Here is a 26,083-nt window from a genome sequence, read left to right as displayed (position 1 = left end):
TCCAGTGTGCCCCTATGGCCCTTACACCAAGTGAGGATCCTGCAATAAGAAACTGTTTCTTGGAAAGTGATCCGTACCTAACATGGAATCTGTTAGAGCCTTGGTCTTAGATTTCCCAACTCCCAGGATAGTGAGGAATGAATTTCTGTGATGCTGTGCAGCCTCTGAAATGTTGTTAAAATAGTCTGAATGGACTAGGCTATAAATAGAAAATCCACGAAGTCAATATAATATCAAATGGTAAATTCTTAAATTGTACTATTAACTGTGAGTCACAGTTGAATTAACTGTGATAGAAAAGATTCCCATAGTTTGGGAAGGTTTTGCTGTCAATTTATACTGAATTCTCATTAAGAGATACGGTGCTAAATTACGGATGAGAGCAAGAAAGAACGATTCCCAAAGGTAACTGCAATTAATTTGTAATAGAAGTTTAATTTAGGTCTACCCTCCAAGTGCTCTGGAACACGTGACTCTGAATTCTTTCCTAATTCCCTCTATGGTCTGCAAAAATATGACTTAACCATTTTGATGGCGAATGATGAGAAGGGAGGGGTAAAGAGGCCCTGAAGAAGGCAAGGGAGGGAAGAAAGATGAACACAGGAAGAAAAGAAATGTGGGTTTTCCTAACTAGGAAAATTTGGTTATTCAGTATTTGTGAAATGCATTATCACTTCAGAGACCTACAGTAACACTGTCTGAGAACTACTCTCTAACTCCCATCTTCTGGTGGGGGATTCATTATCATTACCATAAGCACAATGTACAATAAATTCTCAAATAAAATTAAACATTGGCTATTACCATATTTCAAAAGCATAACTTTACTGAAGAGCATGGTGACACATACCCATAGTCCCTGGCACTCCAGAGACAAAGAAAACAAGATTGAGAGTTTGAGGCCGCAGAGTAAAATTCTGCCTCCAGATAAATAGGTTTATTGATTGATTTCCTTTGTCACCTCCTAACAAAAAAGATATTGCAGCATCTGGATTTGATAATCTGGTGTGTGGGCAGAGGCTATGTCCAAATGCTCTCCTATCAAATAATCTAACTGCCACAATCCAGCGTGTGACACAGATAAGCAAGCACTCGCCGGGTGGCTAAGAACAGAAGAGCATTGCCTAGGGAGAGGAATAGCAATGAGGCAATTGCAAACAGATTCTGGGCAACCTCCATGAAGTCAGTCCAGCACTTTGCAAAGAAAATGCACCATATGTTAAAGAGGAGGCTGTATTCAAGTCATGCCTTATGCGTGGCGGATGAAATGACAATGGTGAGTTTCAGTATGTTCTTGAAGGAGCAAGCCTTGTGTCTCCTATGGGGCATGCCCAGCCTGTGTGGCTCAGTCTCACCTCTGTCACCATGGACACCCCAAAGTGACAATGCTTGAACCCCATGCTGCTGTCTCTCTTCAGCTGCCACGCATCAACATTTTACTACGTTTTTCTCCAAAACATATTCAAGCAAAAAATTTTAAGATACCTGGAGAAGCTTAACAACTTGTTTTGATGGACAAATTAGAAAAACAAAAAACAAAACTGGAATGGCTAATGGGAAATACTTGTATTCTTCTGCCAACTGCAGAAGGAACGGCCCGGCTTACAGATCTGCTCACCCACACCATTTGCCAACATGCAGTACACACCGTGCTCTAACTTCCACTCTGGAGAAACGACAAAAGGATGCGATGGTGGAAAATCCCTGACTTTTTGTCTGGCTGGCTTCTCACTCCTAGAAAGGCATTAAAGCCCTTACACTGGAAATTACTGCATGTGGAAGGAATGTCAGGAGATGGACCTCCGTGATCCCTCGGCCTCTGTAGTACAGAGTGCTCTGCTCACAGTACACACTCTGATGTACAAAACTACTTTGCATTCAACCAGACAATGGATGTGTTCATTAAGTAGAATTTTGTCCGAATTTTATGCTGGTACATGCAGTTTTTGCCCTACACAATCTATTCCTATAAGCATGCAGCTTATTGACTTACATTTAAATGTTTTCTGTCAGTTTCATGCACACAAAGCACAGTGATAAAGCGTTGATACAGGACAACACAGCTTATCATTTGAGGAAGAGGGTTATCAGGGGATGTGGCAGGCCCTTCAGATACAAAGACAATGGTTTGTCCTAAAGAGAGTCACAGGACTCGGAAGGCAGTGGGGTACCCTTCCTCTTGTTTTTGTGGTTTGTTGATCTTGTTCTGTTCACTGACCCCTTGTGGTTCTGATGAACACTGTAGTACTCCACCCGTCAATACCAAGAAAACGCATGCGCTGGATTCTACATTCTATCATCATGTGATTGTACGTGTGCATGCATGTGTGGTGGTGGTGGTGGTGGTGGTGGTGTGTGTGTGTGTGTGTGTGTGTATGTGTGTGTGTGTGTGTGTGATTACAGAGAAGGATCAAAGGTTGCACGTATCCCTGAGGTCAGAAAACAGGTCAGCATTCTTTACTCATGGAATCCTTGTAAGGCCGCATCCCCCACACTCCAGTGCCCAGGGGGCTGTACAGTGAGCACAGAAGCAGTTACTCCCGAGAGAACACTCCAGTGCCCAGGGGGCTGTACAGTGAGCACAGAAGCAGTTACTCCCGAGAGAACACTCCAGTGCCCAGGGGGCTGTACAGTGAGCACAGAAGCAGTTACTCCCGAGAGAACACTCCAGTGCCCAGGGGGCTGTACAGTGAGCACAGAAGCAGTTACTCCCGAGAGAACACTCCAGTGCCCAGGGGGCTGTACAGTGAGCACAGAAGCAGTTACTCCCGAGAGAACACTGCAGTGCCCAGGGGGCTGTACAGTGAGCACAGAAGCAGTTACTCCCGAGAGAACACTGCAGTGCCCAGAGGGCTGTACAGTGAGCACAGAAGCAGTTACTCCCAAGAGAACACTGCAGTGCCCAAAGGGCTGTACAGTGAGCACAGAAGCAGTTACTCCCGAGAGAACACTGCAGTGCCCAGAGGGCTGTACAGTGAGCACAGAAGCAGTTACTCCGGAGAGACGAACCTTCGTGTCATGCAGTTCAGAGCTTTTGTAGAGTAACCATTCCATCTTCCCCATCTTCTTCTCCAAAGAGGAGGAGTTGGAAAGACAGGACCTCGTTCTCAGAAAGCAATAACTCTTCCCCGAGGGGAAGTGGGAGGCCCGATGTGATTAGCCTGAGAACATAAAGAAGGGCCCCAGAGGATCAGCCTCTACCGTCTCACGAAGGATTTGCTCTTGTTCCAAGGTATGTTCCCCATTCATCATCCTCAACACAGGTTGCCAGGAATCTCTATTCAGTAAGTCCGCACTGTGCCAAAACGTGAATTCTAAATATATTTACAGATCACAGTTTCCTCCCCCAAGTAATGCCTTCAGTTCCAGCAACAGCAGTCCCAAGACACAGTTGAGACAAAGATAAGGACATTTTGTGCTTCTTTATACGAAGTCCAGGAGGAGGCCCAGGGAGGAGTGGATTTGGGAGCTCAACACGTGTGATGCACTTAGTCTTTGTGCTCTTTGGGATATGTTTCCAGGAAAATATGTTTTTGTCTTTCCACAATGTCAGGATTGACTGGATAGCAATCCATTCACAGAATACAGCAGTTTCAGTGGCAACCACTTGTCAGATAATCATACCTAATTTGGTAAGCTGGATGAGGCAAATATAGGTTCTTTGATATCAGTCTTAATTGCTAATATTACCTCTCAAACAGTAACTATAGTGTGTGTGTATGTGTTGTTACAGAATGCATGCAAGGTTAAACATCTACAGCATAATCAAGAGATCTCATAAGTAGAGTCTGTATTGGTGAGATAATGAACCCAAAACCAGCCGCAGGTAGGTAGTCAAATGGGACCAAGACAAACCCAAGCACCTAGGACATTGAAGAGTTTTCTGCCAGATTATCTCTGATAGACAGGCCAGGTTTCAGGTCATAGGTCAATGTGGGGCTCTCGTCCTCCGTGAGTTTTATGTCAACCACTTTATGGAGTTCGGGTGAAAGAATTACACCCATTCCTTGATCTGGTGTGTCCAATGAGTTCTTGGGCCTGGCTTCCCTGATATGACTTTAATATGCTCTTGGACACCTCTTAGTTTCAATTCACCCTGATGAATTTATAAGGGAGGGTCTCCTTTTCTCTTCACTGGAGTCTTTATCATTTGGTGCCGTGTGGGTAGTGCTGGACAGATGGTGATGTTTTGGGTTCCACCTCGGAATGCAATCATCTTCCATCCTCAAAACGGATCCAAAAGCTGCTAATAAGATGGACTCTTCCCGGGCGAGGCATGCCCTGAAGAACCACCGTGTTACACGTCGCGGTGTGATTGAGAACAGGCATGGAGTGCTGGACAATAAACACGAACAAAACAGCTGCAGTACAGAAGCTGCCGGGGTATATGAAGATTCGGAACTGAGTCCAGCCGTGAGGAGAAAGGCAGAGCAGCCCTCTATCCAGAGCTGGAACGAGTAGACAGATGGATGGGTCATCCAAACTGGTGACCAGGAAGACAGATAGATGGCAGCTGAGTAGGACCAGGCCACGCTGAAGCCCCTGAGACTTCTTCTGCCTGTTGAGCCATGCATATCACGTGTGGGGTGACAGGTGGTGGAGGAGCATTGCCGTCCTAGAGATGAGTGTAGATCTCCGAGGGGTTCAAGTGAGGGAACTGCGTCCTTCCCTAGGTTCCGGTGTGTTCGATAGGTTCCTGCAGCTGGTTTCTCTGGTGTTGTTTTAAATAAGCCCACGTGTGCCTAGAGCCTCGAGTCATCCCAACAAATTATCCTGGGAAAGTATTTGCCAGAGGTTTTGTGCCAAGTGTTCCTTGAGAATACTTCAGGGCCCTTTGGAAGAATGGAGGAGATAAGGAAAATGAAGGGAGACGTGACAAAAAAAGTCTCGCAGTGAGCAAGCTGGCATACGATCAGGTGTTTTCTATGTAGTCCGCAGTTCCAGGGCAGGTGCAGCTCACCCACCCACGTGGACCTCGGCCTCTCAGGTGCCAATGCTGGCTGTTCAACCGCCTCCAGTCCCACGTAAATTAGGTTTTGCTTCCAACCGTGGCAGCGTAGCAGTGTAGTGCTCTTCTGTCCTCGTCCTCTGGCTTCTATGTCGGTGACTACTGTCGAAATGCTCGAGACAACTGCTGCCCCACAGAAGAAAGTAAGCTTCCCACCAGTGTGTCAAAGGACAGACGTCAGCGGCCACTGACTCTGACATGGATGGCAAGGTTCGTGTAGATGGCAGTTTATTGCTAGTGGCCCCTGCTCGTGCACTGAGGGTCCCTTGTCTGTCCCCTTGAGCCCCAAGCCTGACAGTCTCTTGGCCAGTGTGGCCCCCTCAGTTGTCCCCACCTCTGACCTCTTGGTGGCATTAGTTGCAAGCGTCTCAGACGCCTCTGCCGGTGTGATTTCAAAAGTCTAATCAGCCCATGATATTCTTTCTTCTATTTCCCTCCTCATCCACAGCACTTTTCCCTTTCCCCAAGTTCCCATGAGACAGACCAACCCTGAAGAACATTATCAGTGAGCACAAACGGGGTGGCTCCTGTGTCCTTGGGCTCACCTATGTCCGTTTGGGCCAACCAAGCACATAGAAGGACCAGCGTGTCTAGCCCCACTCTTAGGATGAGCAGCAACCTGGGCTATCCTGTCACCTAAGGGTCGGTGGTATGAGGAATGAGGAAGCCTACACTAACTATATAACCTTACTGCGTGGAAAGGGAGACGGGTAAAGGTATGGCAGGAAGCCAGGCCAAGCCAAATCACCTTTACCCCTCCACCAAGGCTTCTCTAAGGCTGCGTGTGTGTGTGTGTGTGTGTGTGTGTGTGTGTGTGTGTGTTCGTGCGTGTGAATTCACATTTCTTGAACAACTGTGGATAGTCTCTGCTGTGTTGTGTCTCAGCTTCCTTGTGTAAGAGGCTTGTCTGAAGACATCTCTGAGATTTTTATACCATGTGGCCGCTCAGAATATATTCTTTGGTGCTCCTATAGTATGTGAGTACAAGAATTTGTGCTTTTCTATCTGACACAGCATAGAAAGCTGTATGTAATCATTTTGTCACCATACTATAGTTAAAGTACAACATGGTGCCCACACAGCTATTGTCAATGTAAGTGTCCCATGGCATTGTGTGTCCTTGGAATTGCATTGTGCGTCCTTGCAATGGCACACGGAGTGTCCAGTTGTGTAGCACTGCTTCCTTTCAGACTGCCTTGGCGGGGTTGGGGATCTAGTGCAGTGGTAGAACACTTGCCTAGCAAGCGCAAGGCCCTGGGTTCGGTCCTCAGCTCTGGAAAAAAAAAAGACAAAATAACAGACCGCCTTGCCCTCTCTGCCATTCTTCTCCCCTTCCTCCTGACCTCTTACCATCTGGTTTTAACCGGTTTTCTCCTCTCGAGTTTATAATTTCTAATGTGCCTCTGTATTTATTTTCTTGCTTCCTATCAGTTTTTCTTCACTAACTGCATATCCTTAGACCTCCAGAATGTAAATGTGTCATCTGGGTTTCAGGGTGCTCAACGTGTAGGATCCTGTAACTCCCATGCAGTACCATCCATTATGCTATGACTTTGTGAAAGCTGAACAGGAAACAACTTAATTGTTTTATTATTAATTAATTATATGGCCAAGCAACAAGAGGACCGAGGAGATAATAGAAAATTCTAGCACAAACAATTTGACTGAATTCTAATAAAGTCTGAGAGAAAAGGCATCGTTTTGCCTTTTACAGAAATCTTGGTAGTAGAAGACATGACATGATTCTATTGTCAGAATGGCAGGGAAGGGGCCGTGGGCGGGGAAGGGGTGATTGACAGCTCTGGAAAGCTCATTTCTTTGCCGTTGTTTTCCTCTTGGTCTCCTCCCCGAATGCCCCTGCCTTCCTGAACCTCATTCTGGTCTGCTTGCAGAACAGAGCTGGAAGTGGGGTGTGAGTGAAGGAGGGGTGGGCTGAGAACAGGATTGGGGGTCACTTGTTTTTTCACATTGGGAAGCTCATGATTGGCTTTAAGAGATGAGGGATGAAGTCCGAGAGTGGGTCCTCTTATATCTCATTACCGAGCTGGACCTAGCTTGTCACTCTACTCTGGACATGCACACTCCACTCTTGGCTGCAATGAATGCTTGCTCTGCAGCCACACCCCCTCCCCAATTCAGCGCTTCTGAGATAGAGCTCCATGTCCTCCCATGTGTTCCTCCAATCCTTCTTCCCTCAGCACACGGTACCTCCATTCAGTCAGCTGCTCAGGCTAAAAGTGTACAAGCTCTGCTGCTACTAGGACATAGTTCTGGACCCTTGGGTGTCTTGAACTAGAGCTTTAGATCTCTCAGTCCTGAGACCCTGAGGCATGTGCCACGGTTGTGTCATCACTGGGAGAAGCTGAGCAAGGGGACCGTTAGTGTCCTCCACACTCCATCCAATTCTTTTGTAAATCTGGATTTATTTCTAAGTAAATGTTTAAAATATAAAGGCCACCAAATTGTTGTGCCATCTAATACCTCCCAGTTCCTTCACCCTTCTCTTGAAGTCGCCTTTAATCCATTATCTTGCCTTCCAGGACCCATAGTTTTCTAGCCCAAGGTGATTCCCAGACTTTTCTCCCACTCTGCCTGAAAACCCCTCCAGCCCCTGGCTCCCTCCCCTCCTGCAGACCCTGATTCTGGCTCCCCCACATCTTCTCAGTGTCCCTCCTTGGTAAAGGCTCCACTGATAGCATGACTTCCTGGCTCCATCTCTCTCCTTCAGTCTTGATGTTATCTGCAAGGGGCTTTTTACCCACTCCATAGGTTACCTGATTTTTTCATAAAGTGTGAGTTCTGTGAGGGTTGGGGCTGTACCTTAGCTCTCTCTAGTCCTCATACCCAGAAAGTCCCCAGGATTTGGTAATTGTTGTAACTACATTTGCTGAACACGAGTAGCCAGTGCTAAGCGATACTCATATTCAACCTGTATTAATTTCTTTATATTATGAGCAGGTCTCTTATTCATCATTCAGTGCCTACCCAGGATGAGACAAGAGGGCGCCTCCCCCAAAGACACCAAATTCTGAGGATGCTCAAGTCCCTTGTAGGAGTGGCGCAGTATTTATATATCATCTGTACATATCCTCCCTCATACTGGAAAAGTCATCTGTGGATTAATAATACCTCCTACACTGTAAGTGCTGTGTAAATAGACAGCATACTGTGTTGTTTATGTAAAGACAACAAGAAAAATGTCTGTATGTATTCAGACATGTTTTTCCTCTCTTTCACATATTTTGATCTATAATTAGATGAATCTAAGGATGAAAACCTGCAGACACATAGGACTCTCTGTAAGATAATGTAAAAAATAATCAAAGTTACCACCTGGCCTTTTTAACACAAAGTAATGTACTGTTTCTATACATATTGCTTCTCAATCCTTAAGAAAGGCATTTCTTTCTGTACATGCACAGTAATCCCTCACACCACAGTCATAAACAGAACCCCAACGTACAAAAGAATTGTGTATTCAGTATCTCAGAAGAGTAAATGGAGTTAGCCTGTCCCTAAAGAGTCGGGTGAAATTTCCTTCTTTCTTTGTTCTCCATTTGAATATTTTACAGTTGGAGGAAAACATTATGGACTATGAAGTGCAGAGTTATTACAGACACGGGTGAGTTAGCATGCCATTGGAGCCCATTCATAACGCTATTTAATTGGATTCCAAAGTAATCAAAAAATAAAAAAAGAACTACCTCATCACTAGGCGCTTGAACTGTTGCTCTGTAGCTCACTGGCTTGATTGGACAGAACCCAAGCTGTCTGTGAATGGCACGGAGTCTCAGACTTTCCCAGCCAGCACAGCATCCTGAGGAGAGGCCATGGGAGCCAGCCTTGTCCCACAGGAGGAACAGAAGACCCTATGTGCTCAGGCCAGCTGTTGCCTTCCCCTGGCGTTTCTTCAGACCCAGGACACTGCGCAGCAGAACTGACCGACCTCATGAACTTGGCCTACGTTTTTGCCAAAAGAAATGGTCTTTCTTACAGCGCTTTATTCTGACAGCATTTAAGACCTCAGAAAATCGGAAAGACTTTCCATGTCGACACTGATCCTTCTGTGGTGGTGTCTGCACACACACTCGGGGATGTTTTCTGTGCTGCTGGGAAGCAAGCTAGAAATTTCTGAATGTATTTCATTACAGGGGCAGTGGATTATATAACCACGGTCAGATTATCAAAATTAGGAAATAAGCATCGATTCTACCCTGATCTAATGTACAGACTTTGCTCGGGTTTCACAAAATTGTACCAAGGGAGGAAAATCCCAGCTCGTGTGTTGCATTCAGTTGCTGCATCCTACATCCTCTCCTCCTCCTCCCTTCTCCTCCTCTCCTCAGGGATGGCCTCTAGTCCTTCCTTTTGTCTTGTGGCTAGGATGCTATTCTTGTTGGCTTTTGCTTCCATTGTGCAAAGCACTAGGTTTCACATAAACACATAGTGTACTCAGACGTACTCCCCCCTTTTCCCTTCCCCCTCCCCCCATTTATTCCCTTTGTTCCGTCAGAACGTTCCACTCCTACTTTCACGTCTTATAATTATACCTCATTTTCTGTGTCTGTATGAAACTTAGGAGTGGCATCATCTGTGAGGAGACATATGCATCTGTCTTTCTGAGACTAGCTTGATTCCTTCATTATGATTATCTCCCATTGCATCCACTTTCTTCCAAACAACATAACTTCATCTTTTATGTAGCTGGAAACTGTCCATACATTTGTGTGTGTGTGTGTGTAGATGTGTGTATAGATAGATGATACATAGACAGATAGACAGATAATTACATTTTCTTTATGCCTCCCTTTGTTTTTAGATACCAGCTTGTTTTTATGCCTTAGCTATTATAAACACTGCTAGAATAAAGGCAGTGATATTTTTGACAATTACAATCCAATTATTGTATTACATGCCCTTCAGTTTGGCTTTGTCTGGTCTTTCTGCATTCTGAACCGCCGTTTTGCATTTTTTGTTGTTGTTGTTGTTGAGAATGTTGAGAAAATGAGACAGCATCCTTGTCCCAGGCCTCACGGTTTCAGGTTGTCATTTTTCCAGCAGTGGCAACTTGAATCACTTGGTCAAAAATGCGGATGCAGGGTTTCCCACTGCAGAGAGTGTTTATTTCTTCAGATAGAAAACAGAACATCCAAATATCATAATCTCCCTTCAGAAGTTAATCCTCTTCAGTAGCCTTGTAGTTTAAGGAAATTCAATAGGAAACATAAGCAACCAAAGAAAGTGGAGGACTTGGGGTTTAAAGGGTAGACTGACCCTCATAAATATATAAAAACTCTAGCTGGTGCCAGCAACTCCATACACATAGATGGTTTTGTGTGTACTTTCTTCTCTCTTCCCTGATTCCAAAGCAACTGAAACCTTGAAAGGTCTACCTACAAAGAAGATCACAAGTTAGCATGCTTTTAAATAGAAAAGCAAAACTTCCTCTTAAATTGCTACTATCGGAATTCCTGGAATCTTTTCTTTAGACAATGTTTCTTTACCCCTTAGTTTTAGCTGCTTTTCCATTGTTAGGTCCATACAGCTGCGCAGGCTGAAGGCCTCAGTGGAGTTGAGATCAGGGTGTCTGAAGTGTGTGCCTTTTAGTGTACAGAGAACAGCAGCCACAGCAGGGCAGCATGTGTCCAACCCTCTGCCCTCTGTAACTGACTCCCGCTGACCCCAAGGATCTAACTCCTGGCCTACAGGAGGCCGGTGCCTGATGTTGAAGGTGGGAGCTTCAGCTTCCGGGAAACATCCTGTTTTTCATTCTAGTCATTCCATAAGGAGTCAGCACATTAAACTGCACGCTACACATGACTTTTCATTCCAAGCATGTCAACTCTGAGCCAATGGCCTTGCAGGCACACTCTAGGATGGGACACTTGTTTGTCCCTGAACTTCAGCTAAACAAAAGTAGGTGAAAACGTTTGTATGCGTTGTTCATGTAAAACCTGAATGTCTCTACAAGTTCATGTGGAACTCCGTCTTCACGTCTTCGTGATTTGCTAAGTCTGGCCTTACAGGCTTATACCGAGAGAAGGCTGGGTTTCTCCAGAACCACTGTGGCTTGATTTCACCGCTCTTCTGGTCTGCTTCATTCGGGTCACAAGGAAACTCAGAACCTCCTTGGTCCCTGTAGGGTGCAACAGTATAGATTTTACTCTGTGAGGCTCGAGGCCCACACGCCAGTTCACGTTCATTTTTTTATTGCCATTTCACCACCTGTGCAAGCAAGAGCAGTGCTTTTTTTAATCATAATTGCCCAAGTATTCCTCCATTATCTCCTCTCCCTTCGCACTGAGGCATGGGATTTCTGAAAACAGTCAGAGGCACATCACTTATGCCCAGAGAAGGAAAGGAATTTTAACACTGGTAATGACTTCTCTACTCGCATGTTCTCCTTAACGTCTGCAGGCTATTTATGGATCAGATCCTGGGTTTAAATCTTACGTTGAACTTTGAGTGAGAAATCCCCAGGTCGGTCTTCAGTGGCACGTGCCTCAAATGATCGTAAGGCCTGAATGGAGGCTAAACAAGAACCCAACAACGACAGTATAAATAGACATTCCAACATGGAAGGGGGGAAAATCCCCAAAGGGCCCCACCCTTACACAAACTGCAGGTAGCTAATGGCTGCTAAGAGCTATCCAGTACAGCGTGCTCAGTCCTAACATATACACAAAGAAGCAAAACAAACTCAGCATGTTGTGTTTATATGTTTGTGTATCTATCTTTGTGTGTGTGTGTGTGTGTGTAACAACAAAGAAAAAGAGGCCACCAAGTTGAGGGAGAGTCAATGGAAATGTTTTATTTATATTTTCATTAAAATATCGTCAAGATAATAATGACGCATCTTGACAGAAGTCCTTCCTCAGATGCCTGGTTTTCTTGTGTTTCCTCACAGCCTGCGGTCTGTCTCTTGTCCTCTCATCAAAGCCTCTTTCCTAGAGAAGAGGTTCTTACTTCACGACATCTTACCTGCCAGTTGTGTTTGGTGGATCCTGCCTTTGCTTTCACAGAGATCTCTGCCTGCTTTTGCTTTCCCAGAGATCTCTGCCTAACTCAGCAGCATGAACATTTCCTTCTTAGCTCTATTCTGTCTCAGAGTTTTCAACTGTTATTTCGGCCTGTGAGCCATTGGCACTATCCTGTTATATAGATACTCACAAGTTCCAGCACAATTTTATTAAAGAAAGCTCTGCTTTAAAAACAAAACCCCTAAGGGCACAACTCTCTTTCAAATTTTTTTTGTGCTGCTATTTCTGTTGAAGCAAATTTCCCTTTTGTGTACCCCTAAATAGATATGTATGCATCATCTCTGTTGAAATCACAGTAGGCTGGTTCCTGGTGTTGATGTGCCATGCCTATGATGGCTTGAGAGAAAAGGTGGCTCTATGATTAGCAATTGTTCAAGTTAAATCTGAATGAAAGCAAGAGTCTCCTGTAGAAGACCCCAGCTTGCCTGTCTTAAGTACCTGGGACATGGTCCTTGGAGGACTTGTCCTTGTAAAGCCCTTTCCACACTGTGTGAAGCACTGGCCTCCCAAATCCTGAGCCAGAATGACAACTCGGGCAGAAGGATGCCCATAACTCACCCTCATCCATGTCATTCATACCTATAGGCTGCGTAGTTAGTGAGATGCACCTCCCCTTTCAGAGGCTGGGGTGTGAAAGGGTGGAGTTAATGGGCTGGTTTTTCTTGCAGTAGTAACCACAGTCAGCAACATCCAAGGGCCTTAAAACAGTTCCTGCTATCAAAAAACACTAATCCAAACCGGTTTATAAAACCACTCCAGATTAACAAATCAATGATGCTTACACATCATGAAAATAGGCTAACACTTAAAGGCTTTGTCCTGACTACACTTAGAGCTCCGTAAACTCCATCCTTGTGATGTTTAGATGGAAGGCAAGCAGGGGTGCCTCTTCTCATCTACGCAGCCTAGAGAGGAAACGGTTCTTTTAGGGATGATGCCTAGCAGCCAGTGCTCGCACAGAGGCAGCTAGACAGGACAGTAGGCTGGCCCCTAAGTTCCCACTAATATGTAGTTTAAACAACTGTACAAGAGATATCATAAGGGTGACTTCAAAGGGTCATTATGTTTCAAGAGGAACTTTCAGAAATAGAAAGATGTGGTTTTCCCACTTCTCCTGTGATAAGGTTGCTCCAAATAAAAATTATGCTCCAGACAACTTCATCACTCCCACATGGTTAAGAATGGTACCGGATGAACCAGAGCGTTAGTCGCTAGTGGTCATCTCTATGAGGCCTTACAATCTGTTCATGCCAGTCCTGGTTGACAACTGCTCCTGAGTATTCAAGAGGCTCATGGCACTGAAGTCTGCCCTGGGGATTTCTCAAAGTAGAGCAAAAAAATTTTAATCCCAGAGCCTGATCCAGAAATAGTCCATAGACATTAAGAAGAACATGTGAGTAGAGAAATATTAAAATTCCTTGTCTTCCCTGGCTATAAGTGATGTCTCTGTCTATTCTCAGAGATCCCATGCCTCAACACAAAGAGAGGTGTAATAATAGAGGAATACTTGAACAATCTAAATTCAAAAAAAATCCCACAAAACCCCAATACTGCTCGTGTTTGCATAAGGTCCGATAGCAGTCCTGAAAATCTGTGGTGCAGCACTGAGCCACAATCCTGCCTCTTTTCTCAAGTGCAAGGAGCCTAACACTACATCTATGAATCTAACACATCAACAGAGCCTTACCGGGGATGTGTGCCACCTACAGTAGAACGTTTTCCCTGAGCTCTCAGTGAGCATCTAACAGGAGTTCTGTGCCATCGCACAGTAAGAAAGACATTCTAGTGCTTAAAATTCACACATAGAAGCTCCTCCCCACACACCACCCAGAAAGGAATGCAAATGCAGATCAACTGGAAAAAGGAAGGCCTGTGAATATTGCCAAATGAAGGGGCAGTTAGCCCAGTGGCCCCATCTACAGCCTCCATGTTATAGCCTTTAAATAGGAGGCGATACACTAGGAATAGCATGCCAGTGCGCACAGAAGGCCCACCATGGCCGTCATCCTGTTGCTGTTGGTCACTGTGGCTCGGAACTCGGGAGGCCAAAGCTTCATGGAGCATGGAAGGTCCCTGTGAGGTCAAGTCCCCCAGTGGGCTTTTCTCCCGCCTTCCTCCCGATTATTCTTTGCATCTCAAATGTTGGAAGTGTCCAGTGTGATGGCTCAACCCTGTGATCCCGAGAGTTGGGGAAGAGGATGGGCCATAAGTTCAGGAGCGGCTGGAGCTGCATGGGAAGAAATGGAAAGGGAATCTAAACTGTTCTGCTGGAGCCCACTCTAAATAATAAAGCGGACTTCCCAAGGCCAGAGGAGCTGTGGTTCCTACTCTCCGAGCGGTCTGAAACCGTGCACTCTGGATGCAGTGACGAATAAGACTCTGTCGGCAGAGGGGCCCCTGCTGGTCCATTGCCCAATTCATTTTCATGGTGTGATAGTGTGATTTTGATGTGATGGGAAAAATCACTTCAAGGAGACCAGCCCTGATGCTGCTGGACATACCTTAGATGTAATGTTTGCTGTTGGGTGGTTTGGGGTGTCTACCAGAGAGAGAAATCCTAAATGAGGGTGGGTGTAGACTATCCAAAGTGTGGAAAAGAATTGCGTCTCCACGTGGACGGCTACAATTCACCTCAAATCCACTTCAGCACATACTCCTTGGACAGTTTCTACCCAGTGAGAAAGCTGCTCCCAGTAAACCATGCAATTCTAGACGTTATGTCCTTTTATCTTGGGTGGCCAAGTATAATTGGCATATGCGAAAAGATCTTTTATCTTTAACAACAGCCCAACCATTGGGCTCACTTTTCTAACTTGGCAAGTAAGGATTGAAATGGAAGAATAAATATTATATTAGCTAGTCTGAGAGAGTAGGCTGTAGATGGAGGTTCTGTCCTGCCCTGTCGCACAGCCATAGGGACATCCTCCATCAATAGACCCTCCTGCTTCCTACACTACGTTCAGTCTCTGATTGCCCAGCACCAGCACACCCAGAGCATGTAGGTGTTTTGTGAGTCACCAGCTACGAGTGAGAAAGTTGGGCTCAGGTGTCCTGTGTGCCTGGGAAACTAGAAAGACAGGCTGGCTTGAGCACAGACATTTTTCATAATTACATTGCCTACAGGGTTGCCACCTGTCCTAATCTGATGTGATTAGGGTGAAATACAAAAACTGTCCTCATTTCTCCTGGCATGAAGTGGAGCCAAGATGCACCACAGGGAAGAAGAGGTGAATACGTACGTAACTGTGGCAGTGTAGGGACCCTGCAGCTTTGGTGTCAGGGAGGTAGGACCCCGACTCACTGTTCCAGGAGTCTGGAAGTTATCAGTTCTGAAGGGTTTTAGCAGAGTATGTTAGCCACTCTTCCCATTGTTGTGTCAAAATACTCGACGAAAAGCAATTTAGGTGGAAAAGAGATTTTGGGCCTGATGTTTGAGAGTAAAATTTATACCGATGGGGAAAGCATGGCAGGAGGATCATGAGACAGCTCCTTGTGTTGTCTCCACAGTCAGAAAGGAGATGAATACTGTTGTTCAGATCCCTCACTCCAGAAGACCGCTCCATGGAATGGTGTCAGCCACACCCAGGGTGAATCTACCCACCTCAGCTAAACTGTTAGGCCGGAAGTTAACCTGTAAGCCCCACCCGCCCAAAGGCCAGATAACTTCCTGGGCATCTGGCAATTGTAGTTCTTGAAAGATAACACCTGCCCAAGGACCAGGTAAGTTCCTGGGATTCTGGAAGTTGTAGGTCTTGGAAAATAACAACAAAACCTCATGGCAAAGTACAGTGGCCTATGGGTTTTGCCCATGTAAGTTTCCCACCAACATGTGCATCAGGGCCATCTACCTGTAAAGTTTCTAGGTGGTGTCCCTGAACAAATTCCATCTCACTCAGTATTTAAAATTGTATTAAAAGCTTGGTTTAAATTCTGCCAAAATGGTGGACTAGCTTTTCTGCTGAATTTCAGGACTAACAAAACCTCTCTGGAAGCGTCCTCAGAGATATACCCAGAGGGATGATTACCTCATCAACTTGCTAATCAAGAATAGCTGTCACTTAAGGTTCTCAGAACTTCAACACCTTGCCGCTCTAGTGATGGATATTACACTTTGGGGGAATGTACCCTGCTTCTGCCATCTGAGCTGTAGAACCACATACATAAGTGACTCGCTGACCCAGAAATCATCAGAAGTTTGGTTAATATTGCCATGGGGTGGGAAAGGTGTCAGCCATTAAGAAGGATGGCATATCTACACTGTCTAATTTTAAAAGAAAAGCCTGTGTATGTTGTTCAGTGGGAAAATGTCATAAATGATACATAGCATAAAGTCAAAGGTTTAAAATTGTGTGTGTGTGTGTGTGCACGAGTGTGTACATGCGTGTAAAAGAGAGTTACCAGGAGACCATTCACAAAAAGTGTCAGTGTGACTACCTCTGGTGGTAGAATTCCTACTTTCCATTACTAATTTCCTATTTTACAATGGCCATGAAGGGGTTGATTTCATTCTCGAAAACACTTTAAAAGGAAGGAGGAAGGTGAGGAAGAGGGAAGTGATGGAAACTTTAGACACCCTCCAACTAACTCCTCTGAAGCAGGAAAAAGCCCTCTAGGAATGCTAACCTCACACCAACACTTGTAAGAAAACACACACTGCTCCTTGCTCGGGCCTGGCGCCTCTGATCCTTATTAACCTAGTTTCGCCTTCCCTTCTTTTCCCACGATGAGCGTTTTATCTTAAAGACCTCTTTTTAGAGCAGCATAATTCTGCTTGTCATAAGCAGCTGCCTTGGTAGATACCTGTATGATTTTCCCCATTTGTCCTAGAATTTTTAAGTGGATCTAATGATGCTGCAAATATTCAAGGACTTCAGTGTGGCCTGTTCCCTCTATATGCAGAGGAACAATCTATCAATGAAAACAAGAGTTGGACAGAAAGTCTCAAGTCCCCGTGTATTTCATAGTTACCATCACAGAATTAATCAGTAGTCCATGAACGTTGCTATCAGGCAGAAATGCTTTTTTACAATTTTTGAATTGAATTAGGATTCATTCACTGACCTTCAAGTCATCTGTCATCTTAATTCCAGGTCATACCCAGGCTGAGGCCCACCCTATAGATGTTTAGCTTCCCATAGCCCGGAATAAGCATGGTGAGGCCTAAGATAACAGCAACAGCACTCACATGGTGCTTACATCTGGCTCGCAAACTAAATAACGTCATTCAGATGTGGTCCTCAGTCTCACACCTTCCACTGATGGGTGGGAATGCTGGGAATGAAGTCTCACCCTCCTTCTGTGGTCTGAGAAGGTGGGCCAAGCAGGTGGCTTGTCCAAGTGTAAGCCGGTGAGCTAGGCTGAGAACACCAGGAGGATTATACTGTTTCACGGGTGTGTCTTTTGACCTGTCTGGTGAGAAAGTGTTGGTGAATGAGCCGATAAATACACAAGACCCTCACTTGCCTCCTCTGTGCCTTCTCCAGCCACGCGGCATGGGTAGCATAGAGGGTTGAATAAGAATGATCTCCATAAGGCTAATATATCTGAACATCCTCGGTTGTTGGAACTATTTGGGAAAGACTAGGAGATGTGGACTTGCTAGATGAGGTGACTGGGAATGGGCTTTTGGGTTTCAAAAGACTCATGTGCCATTCCCAGTGAGTATCCGCTTGCCTGCCTTCTTCCTGCCCCCCAACTACACACACACACACACACACACACACACACACACACACACACACACACACTGCATGTGTCTCAAGATTATGGGTATAAAAATGTGAGCTCTCAGCTGATCCTTTGTTCCACCATCTTGAACTCTAACTCTCTCAAGGTGTAAGCCAGATCACAGTGTTTCACACAATAGAAAAGCAACCAAGACAAGCAGATAAGGAAAGAGGACTCTCCTAAGAGTCTTTGCAGTCCACACAGCTCTCTCCTCCACGATCCAGACCTCTCACCACAGCCAGTGTCCCCCGCCATGGGTGCCTATCAAGTCCAGTGGATGCTTCCCGCATGCCCCTCTCCTGTTCCTGGCTCACCAGCCGTCTCCTTAAATGTGTCCTTTCCCGGGCGTGCTCGAGAAGTCACACCATATCACTAAGGCAAGTAAAGGAAAGACTAGACGCAGGGGATTAGCATACGGAAGGATGAGTTCTGTTTTTACAAGCTTCAGAATCTGACCACCTTGACCCAGGACTGTGAGAGGGGTGGGGTCTGCGTGAGGGGTGGGGTCTGTGAAAGGCGGGGTCTGTGGGGGGGGGGTCTATTGAGGGGCGGGGTCTGTGAAAGGCGGGGTCTGGGATAGGGGCGGGGTCTGCGAGAGGGCTCCTGGATAACTGTGGGAAGTCTGATCACCACTTCTGTGTGGCTCCAGGCATCTCCTAGGAATTGAGGGGGGCAGTGCACGGGGCTTGAGGACATTGTCAGAGTGACCCTGCTTAGACAGACGCTAGAAGCACTTGTCTCCCAACCTCACTGGCAATCTGGCCAATCTTGATTCAGCCACTGTTCAGTGCCTGGACAGTTTTGATCCCGATCCTGGAAGTGGTCTGGGCATCCCTTCTGAGAGCATCCTTCTCTGTATTTCCTTTGTGCTAGTTCTGCCCAGTTTGATCTTCGTGTTGGCTCCACATCCTGTTGTTGCTTCCTTGGGGTTTGAGAGCCTCCTTACTTCCTCATGTGATGTGATGTTGCACGTTCATCAGTATTCTTACGGAGACTTGAGACCCACTGTTTAAGAACCCTCGTGATCCAAGGATGGAATTCACCGGCAGAGTGCTTGGCTCACATGCATGAAGCCCTGGGTTCCATCTTCAGCTTGACATAAAACTCTGGGTGTGAGCTGGGAGGTGGTGGCACACACCTTTAATCCCGGCATTCAGGAGAGAGAGGCAGGCAGATATCTGTGAGTTCGAGGCCAGCCTGATCTACAAGAACTAGTTCCAGGACAGCCTCCAAAGCCACAGAGAAACCCTGTCTCAGAAAGGAAGAAAAAAAAACCTGGTGGCTTATGTCTGTGAATAATCTCAATTTGTCCCAAAGGTCAGGCAGAAAGATCAGAAGTTCAAAGCCATCTTTGGCTGCTTGGATACATGATTTGGGAATAAACACAGATATTTCTTGCCTTGATCTGATATTCTGAAATCTGGACATCATCTAGCAATATTATTACTATCCCTTAAGATGTACTTAATTCTGAGGCAGAACCCTCAGAGAGTCCTTACAAATCTGGCCTGAGATAGCCTCTCTCTCCCTTCTACATGTGAGGACAGTGGAGAGCAGACAGTAGGCTCTCATCAGACAGTCTAGTGTCACCTTGATCTCAGGCTTAAGACTTTAAAAAAAAAGTCTTTTGTTCTTAGGAACCGCCCAGCTTATGACAAGGTTGTAGAAGCCCACACAGACCAAGACAGTTGTTCAACAAAAGGCGCTCCAGAGTCTCACCCTGATGTTAACAAGGCATATGTACGCTATGCAAATTCCCCGGATCACCAGTTTTCTCATTTGACAAAGTCTCAGTTCCTAACAACACTGGCAGCTTCCTGAGTTGCTGGACAGACTGACAGACATCCAGAACAGCAGCAGTGCTGTTGCTTAAAGCAGAATTGCTGTTACATGTGAGGGTTTTGTTTTGTTTTCTATAATGCTCTTCCCACCTCCGGGTGGCCTCCACCAGAGACATCAGCGGCTGTTACATGTGAGGGTTTTGTTTTGTTTTCTATAATGCTCTTCCCACCTCCGGGTGGCCTCCACCAGAGACATCAGCGGCTGGCGGCTTTCAATTAATTCAGCACACACACAAAATTCTTTCTTTATATTTCTCTGGTTCATTCTTTGATTTTTGTTTTCATAATTTATAGAACTTTTCTAATGTCATGTGTGTGTGTGGGAGGGTGGGTCCTCCCACTTGTAATCCCAACATTTGAGAGTCTGAGGCAGAGGATTGCTGAAAATTCTAAGCAAGCCTGGGCTACCTACTAAATTCCAGTCTATCCTAGGCTACAGAGTAAAACTCTCTCTCTAAAACTAAAACAACAACAGCAAAACAGTACAAAACCCAAAGTCATATGTATACAACAAGGAATGTGTGGTGATATTTTGTTTATGAGCTAACAAATAAAGCTTGACTGAAGATCAGAAAGCAAGGCTAGCCACACCCATAGAGGCCAGGCAGTGGTGACACACACCTTTAATCCCAACGGCCACACTAGTTAGCCACTGAGGCCTGGCAGTGGTGACACACACCTTTAAGAAGAAATGTATCTTCTAAAAATTCACACTTCCTATGCATCTGAAACAAACCCCTCAGTTTCACCGAGTAGACTGCACAGTGGGTCATCAGCCTTGCTTCCCACTGCTAGACTGACTGGCTGTTTGGCATCTGTTTCCACAGCTGGGAGCAGCTCCATCAATGCCAGGTCAGAAGTAAAACCTGAGGCAGAAAAGAGGCTCTCTTGCCTTGTTCCCAAGAGACTCAAGCTGGGTTTTCTGTGCCCTCAGGCCACCGAGCCCCTTCCTACCCACTCCCCAAGACCCTCAGACACGACCCACCCTTGACCCACCCCAGCACATGCTGGTGCTCAAGGCCTTGGTCCATCCTTTGTTTCTTCTTCGTCCCTTGAGGCTTCTGCCTCTGGCTTCTGCTCCCCATTGGTGGTAAGGACGCAGCCCTTCCCACACCGTCTATACATCAAATCCGTCTTCAGCTGCTTGGTCTGGTGGCTCAGCCCTTGGACTGGCCTACACCAGGTGAATCATTTTTGTTTCTCAACCTCTTCCAACGTAACATGTTATCTATGTTGTTGGATTCCAGACTACTCGGTTCTCTCTCCCTCTCCCTCTCTCTTTCCCTCTCCTTCTCCCCATCTCTCTTTCTCTCTCAAAAGAAAAGCAAAGACCTCTTTGAGCTTTTATGCTTTTATGTTTACTGACAACTGACATTTCAAAGTCACCAAACAACTGTGCTGCAGCAGTAGTGATGTATGAACTCAACGCACGACGGCAGCACAAAAGTCACTCCAGAGTGACAACGCTGATGTCGTCACCCTGAGATGAGGATGGGCTTTGCATGCGCTTCCCTAAGGTAGCTTTAGAGAAGTCTAGATGACTTCCTAAGTAAAAGTTAGTATATGTATGTTCTCTCTGTGTGTCTGTCTGTCTCTGTGTGTCTGTCTGTCTCTGTGTGTCTCTCTCTCTGTGTGTCTCTCTCTGTCTCTGTGTGTGTGTGTGTGTGTGTGTGTGTGTGTGTGTGTGTGTGTGTTGTACACACATACGTATAGGCCAGAGGCCAGCCTCCGGCGCCATTCCTCAGAGACACTCGCCTTGTCATGGAGCTTGCTGATTGGCTGGAATGAATGGTCAGCAAGCCCCAGGGATCCTCCTGTCTCTGCCTCCACAGCACTGGAGTTACAAGCACAGGCCACCATTGTCCAGCCTTTTACATAAATTCCAGGAATCAAACTCAGGTCCTCAGGCTTGCATAGCAAGCAAGCAAGTGCCTCACCAGCTGAGGCAGCCTTTGGACACGGGACTTCTAGGAGGGCAGTCATAGAGGGATGGAAATTTTCCTGGGCAACCTTCAGCTGAGAATCACTGACTGGATTAGTGGCTGTTACTGTTCATTGTCCAGCTGATCAATGTGGCTTCAAATGTTCTATATGCTGTTTTCTCAGAAACTGTGATTTGATTTTGAATTGCTCCAGTGCCATCACTTGGGTAGCACAAGACAGGATCCCAATATCACCTGCACTGGAGACATGATTGTCCCTTTTTTTTAATGGTGTCGGTACGAATGTGTGTGGGTGCTGTACTTCAAACTATGAATAGCACATCTAGACTCATTGGCCTAAGTCTGGGGGACAGAAGACAATTATTCTGATTTATCCAATTAAGATAAAGAATGATTACTAATTTTCATGTGAAAAATGTCAGGACCTGGGCCATCAAACCATAGCACAATTACCAATGTAGCTGAAGCTATGTGGTATGGTTTTGAGTTGTTGTTATTTTTCCCTACAATAAAAGCTGTAACTTGTACTTCAAATTGGATTTTGGTTTTATTTTATTTATCTAATTTCTTTCAAATGTACCTCACACCAACACTTTCAAAAATCTAAGTATCAGAGCTGTGTAAGAGCAGCAATGAATCTAAATGGCAATACTCAGAATGTCTACATAAGTAGTGGGGTTTGTTTTTTATAAGAACTTGAAATATGCTCTTCAGTAATGAAAGCAATTATGCCCACACTAAGATAAATAAAAGAAATAAAATGCAAAGCACTAGAGTAACAAGGGAAATTACCAGAATAAATTTAAAATAAGGCAAATCAGAAACAAAATACCGTTAAGTATTCGTAAAGATACAAATTGGATTATGCTTCCCCTCACATTCCCCTATAATATCTAATTCTTTCCTCTGCCCCTTTTTTATTTTTGTGTTTGTTCAGGGCTTTGTTCTGTTTTGTTTTGTGATGGAGTCCCATGTATCACAGGCTGGTCTTGTACTCACTGGATAAACTTCAGCTTCTGGTCCTCCTGAGTTCTGGAATTATAGGCATATGCTACCGTGCCCAGTTTACACAGTGCTGGAGATCAAAGCAAGGGCTGGCTCCATGCATGCTGGACAAGCCCTGCCAACTGAGCTACATCCCAGATTGCCCCCACCTCTGAGCCCCTTTGCAATTAGTAAGTTCTTAAAATCTATTAGCTATCATTTAGTTAATAGTTTTGATCGTTACCTTTTTTCCCCAGACCTAATTACAACTTGAGGCAGTTTAATTTTAGGGCATGTTAAGGCAGAATGAAGAGTTCCAGAAGTATCCAGTATCTAGTCCTTACCAACCTGCACATCTACAACTCATGTGAACCTGGGAACTCTTACAAGAAACTTCTCTGGCCATGACACACATCCTGCTGCCTGCTTTCTGTTGGGAGGAGATCAGCCGTCACTCCCCGCTGGTCAGATAGACATGGGTATCATAACTGCACAGGGTCCCTTTTCCCGCACGCTAACTGGACATGTTCATGCTAACTCAAATAGACAAATGGACAAACACAGTAAAAGGGAACACAGATGCACCCGCATGCTTCCCTCCCATCTCTTCTCTGACTTTAACTGAGCTGAGCTATTGAGAGCGGCAGAAGAAAGACTCTTCACTCCGAGAACGTTTCCTCTCAGAGCTAACTCTTCTGTTGGTCATCTAAGTCAGGTTTGTTGTGGGAGAGTTTACTGTATGGTGGAATACCCTTGTCGTTTTAAAGCTTTTGTATGTGTATATTTTTTATGTTGTGTGTGTTCTCTTTTATAGCCTCTGTCCTCCCTTTCCACCCAACTCCCATTGGTCCCCTTAAGGGTCCTCCTAAACAGGTCTTGTCCAGCTTTATTATATACATTCACTATTATCATCTCCAGTTGTATCCACTGTATCTATCAAATAAAATAATGTAGCATTATTTCTTATGGTTTAAAATATCCATTAAATATACATACACACATATATGGATATATTTCCTTCAAAATACCCTTTTATAGACATATAGCCAGAACCATCTATTCAGAGATTGGTCAGCATCAAAGAATTACAAAGAAGAAGACAAGCTTCCAAAAGCAATGTTCTCAAATTCTTAAGTTTTGACATCATAAAAATATAGAAATTAGAAACATGTGCGCCTTTGATGTTTTGTGGCTGCCATCTCTTCCTGGTCTTTGGTGTCCTCTGTCAGCTCCCAAATAACCACAGAAAGGCATTCGCATCAGGAGATCTGCTCCACCGTGCACACAGTCACCGTGTCACATAAAGAAAAGGCAGAGGAAAGAGACCCTGAGACCTGGGGATCTGGGCACCATGGTGTGGGGAAGGGTGGCAGAGCTTTTAATGAAGAGAGCTGAGAACTGACCACAACTGGGCAGGCTTGTGCCATGAGTTCGGGATTGTCAGACAGAGTAAGACAAGGTTGTTAAAAGACCTCTTGGTGACTGTGACGATGTTTCTAGGCGAGCTACTGCCCAAGTGAGCCATCTGTTGTCCTCTTCAGAGATGGCTACGCAGATGAGCAAACTGTCTGGTTAAATTATTTGCAGGAGTGTCTCAAAGCCAACAGCAAAGTTATTTATTGCTTTACAAGCTTATCTTCCAGGGAAGAGTTTTTCTGTAGCAAATAATTAGGTCTCGGCGGCGGTGTCAGTTCGCAGCCTCAGCATTGAGGCAGTGAGGCTGCGGGCATCTCCAGTTATCCTCTGCACCCACACAGCTGTGCGGTACCCCCAGACTCTGCAGCTTCAGCCTCCAGGCCTCCAATTCCATTCAAACCTCTTTGGTTTTCTCTTTGTTGTGCTCTACTCTCTTGCTTCCTGCTCTCTGTGTTTAGGTGGTTGGTTGATATGCCTGTTATCTCTTCAAGCATCTCCAGGAAGGCGGAATCCCTGCCTGGCTCATTTCTGCTTTCTCTACTGCCCCTGGCCTCTTGCACTGTAGACACATACTGAAAGGTTGTTCAAAAATAGATGTGAATGAGTTTCTTGCTGGATTTACCTCCCGCCGAGAACCATCGCATTTATTTATTTGTGAAATGAAAAGTTAGTACTTACATCTTATTATCCAGGAGGCTGATTCTTCTCCGGTGCCTCATTGGAAGACAGGTCATCTCCTAGCCACAGGGAGATGATGCAGAGACATTAGACTCACAGAACAGCTGTGACAAACCAGAAAATATCAATCTGCGTGATCCTCATCTGAATGATGAAGTCAGCAACGTGTACCCTGTAACACATTGCTTCTAACCCCTGGAGGAGGTGGCTGTGCTTATTGGGTAAGAATTGCTTCAAGAAGTTGAATAAATATTCATAGCTTCTGTCAGCTTATTTTGAAGATGCTCATGGTTGTGGTACCCAGATAAGCCATACCTGGTGCTCAGGAGTTTCACTGCAAGGTCTCCCTTCTTCAAACTAAATTCATGCTCGCACAGCTCAATGATTGAAAGTAAGCTCGGAGCTATAATTTATTGGGCTTTTATAGATTTATTATATATGCCTTCACTTACAAAAATCACAAACATCAGTGCTCAATACACCTGAATTCGAACACTTTCAAAGGTTGTTTTTTTACATAATGAAAACTGCAAAATGTTGTATTGTCATGAGAAGTTACAAACACCCAATGAGATATAGAACATAATGCGGTGAACATCTATGCTCACAGTCTTGTTCCTTAGTCTTTCTTTGCTTCTGCTTGATCCTCTTTAACATAAAGATGAAAGGGCTGGCAGGATGGGTCAGCTAGCAAAGTGTTTCACAAACCTGGTGATTTGAGTATTATCCTTACAACCCACATAACTGCCTCTACAGGGCTGTCTTCTGACCCCTACACTGCACCGTAGCATGTTCACGGTACACACACACACACACACACACACACACACACACACACACTCACACGCTAATGAGGATAATAAAGCCCTGATTTCATGAGTTGTTATTAAGATTAAATGCATTATGTGCATTACTAAGGTGACTGAATGCTTTGTGTTCAACTATTTACTATTGCTTTAAATAAATATATTGCACTTTAAAGGCATTTGAATTATATTACACATCATGGGGAAGGCTTCAGCTTCCCTACTCCACTTCCCTCGCCCTCTGAACTTGAGGGACTCTAAAGTGGTGTTTTCATTCCCAGACATGATACTGTTCTCTCAGTGTGGGTACCCATGCTGTTTAGAGTTTTTTTACACAGGCATAAATGTCATAGATACGTTGTTACAGCTCGTTTCCTCTATTTTATGTTTTTGACATTTATCAATTTTGATACATTTTACTCTAACTCATATTAACTCTCTTCCCAAAAGCCTTTGCTTACATGTCATTCAACAAGAAATCTGTTTCCTAAGATTTTTTTCTCTGAGTATCTGTGTATGCGTGTACGAGTCTTGCATGTGTGTGGGTATGTAAGGAGTCCAGCAGAAGGCATCAGATACTCTGGAGCTAGAGTTACATGTAGTTGACCCACATGATATGGATGCTGGGAACCAAACTTGG

At 45.1% G+C, this 26,083-nt stretch overlaps 1 protein-coding gene and 1 long non-coding RNA gene across 7 annotated transcripts in view; both read left to right on the top strand.

The window, feature by feature from the left end:
• Positions 1-26,083, top strand: part of Prkn (parkin RBR E3 ubiquitin protein ligase) — a 1,082,502-nt gene that overhangs the window by 851,233 nt on the left and 205,186 nt on the right. The gene's annotated exons all lie outside the window — the stretch shown is intronic.
• On the top strand, positions 5,065-10,403 carry LOC110339310. Its single transcript, XR_002381424.2, has 3 exons — positions 5,065-5,218; positions 7,967-8,147; positions 8,581-10,403. It is a non-coding gene; the product is annotated as an uncharacterized LOC110339310 (long non-coding RNA).

The sequence above is a fragment of the Mesocricetus auratus genome, unplaced genomic scaffold (genome assembly GCF_017639785.1).
Source record: "Mesocricetus auratus isolate SY011 unplaced genomic scaffold, BCM_Maur_2.0 Super-Scaffold_100018, whole genome shotgun sequence".
NCBI lineage: Eukaryota > Metazoa > Chordata > Mammalia > Rodentia > Cricetidae > Mesocricetus > Mesocricetus auratus.
The sequence above is the reverse complement of the archived record's forward strand: the minus strand, read 5'-3'. Positions and strand labels throughout refer to the sequence as shown.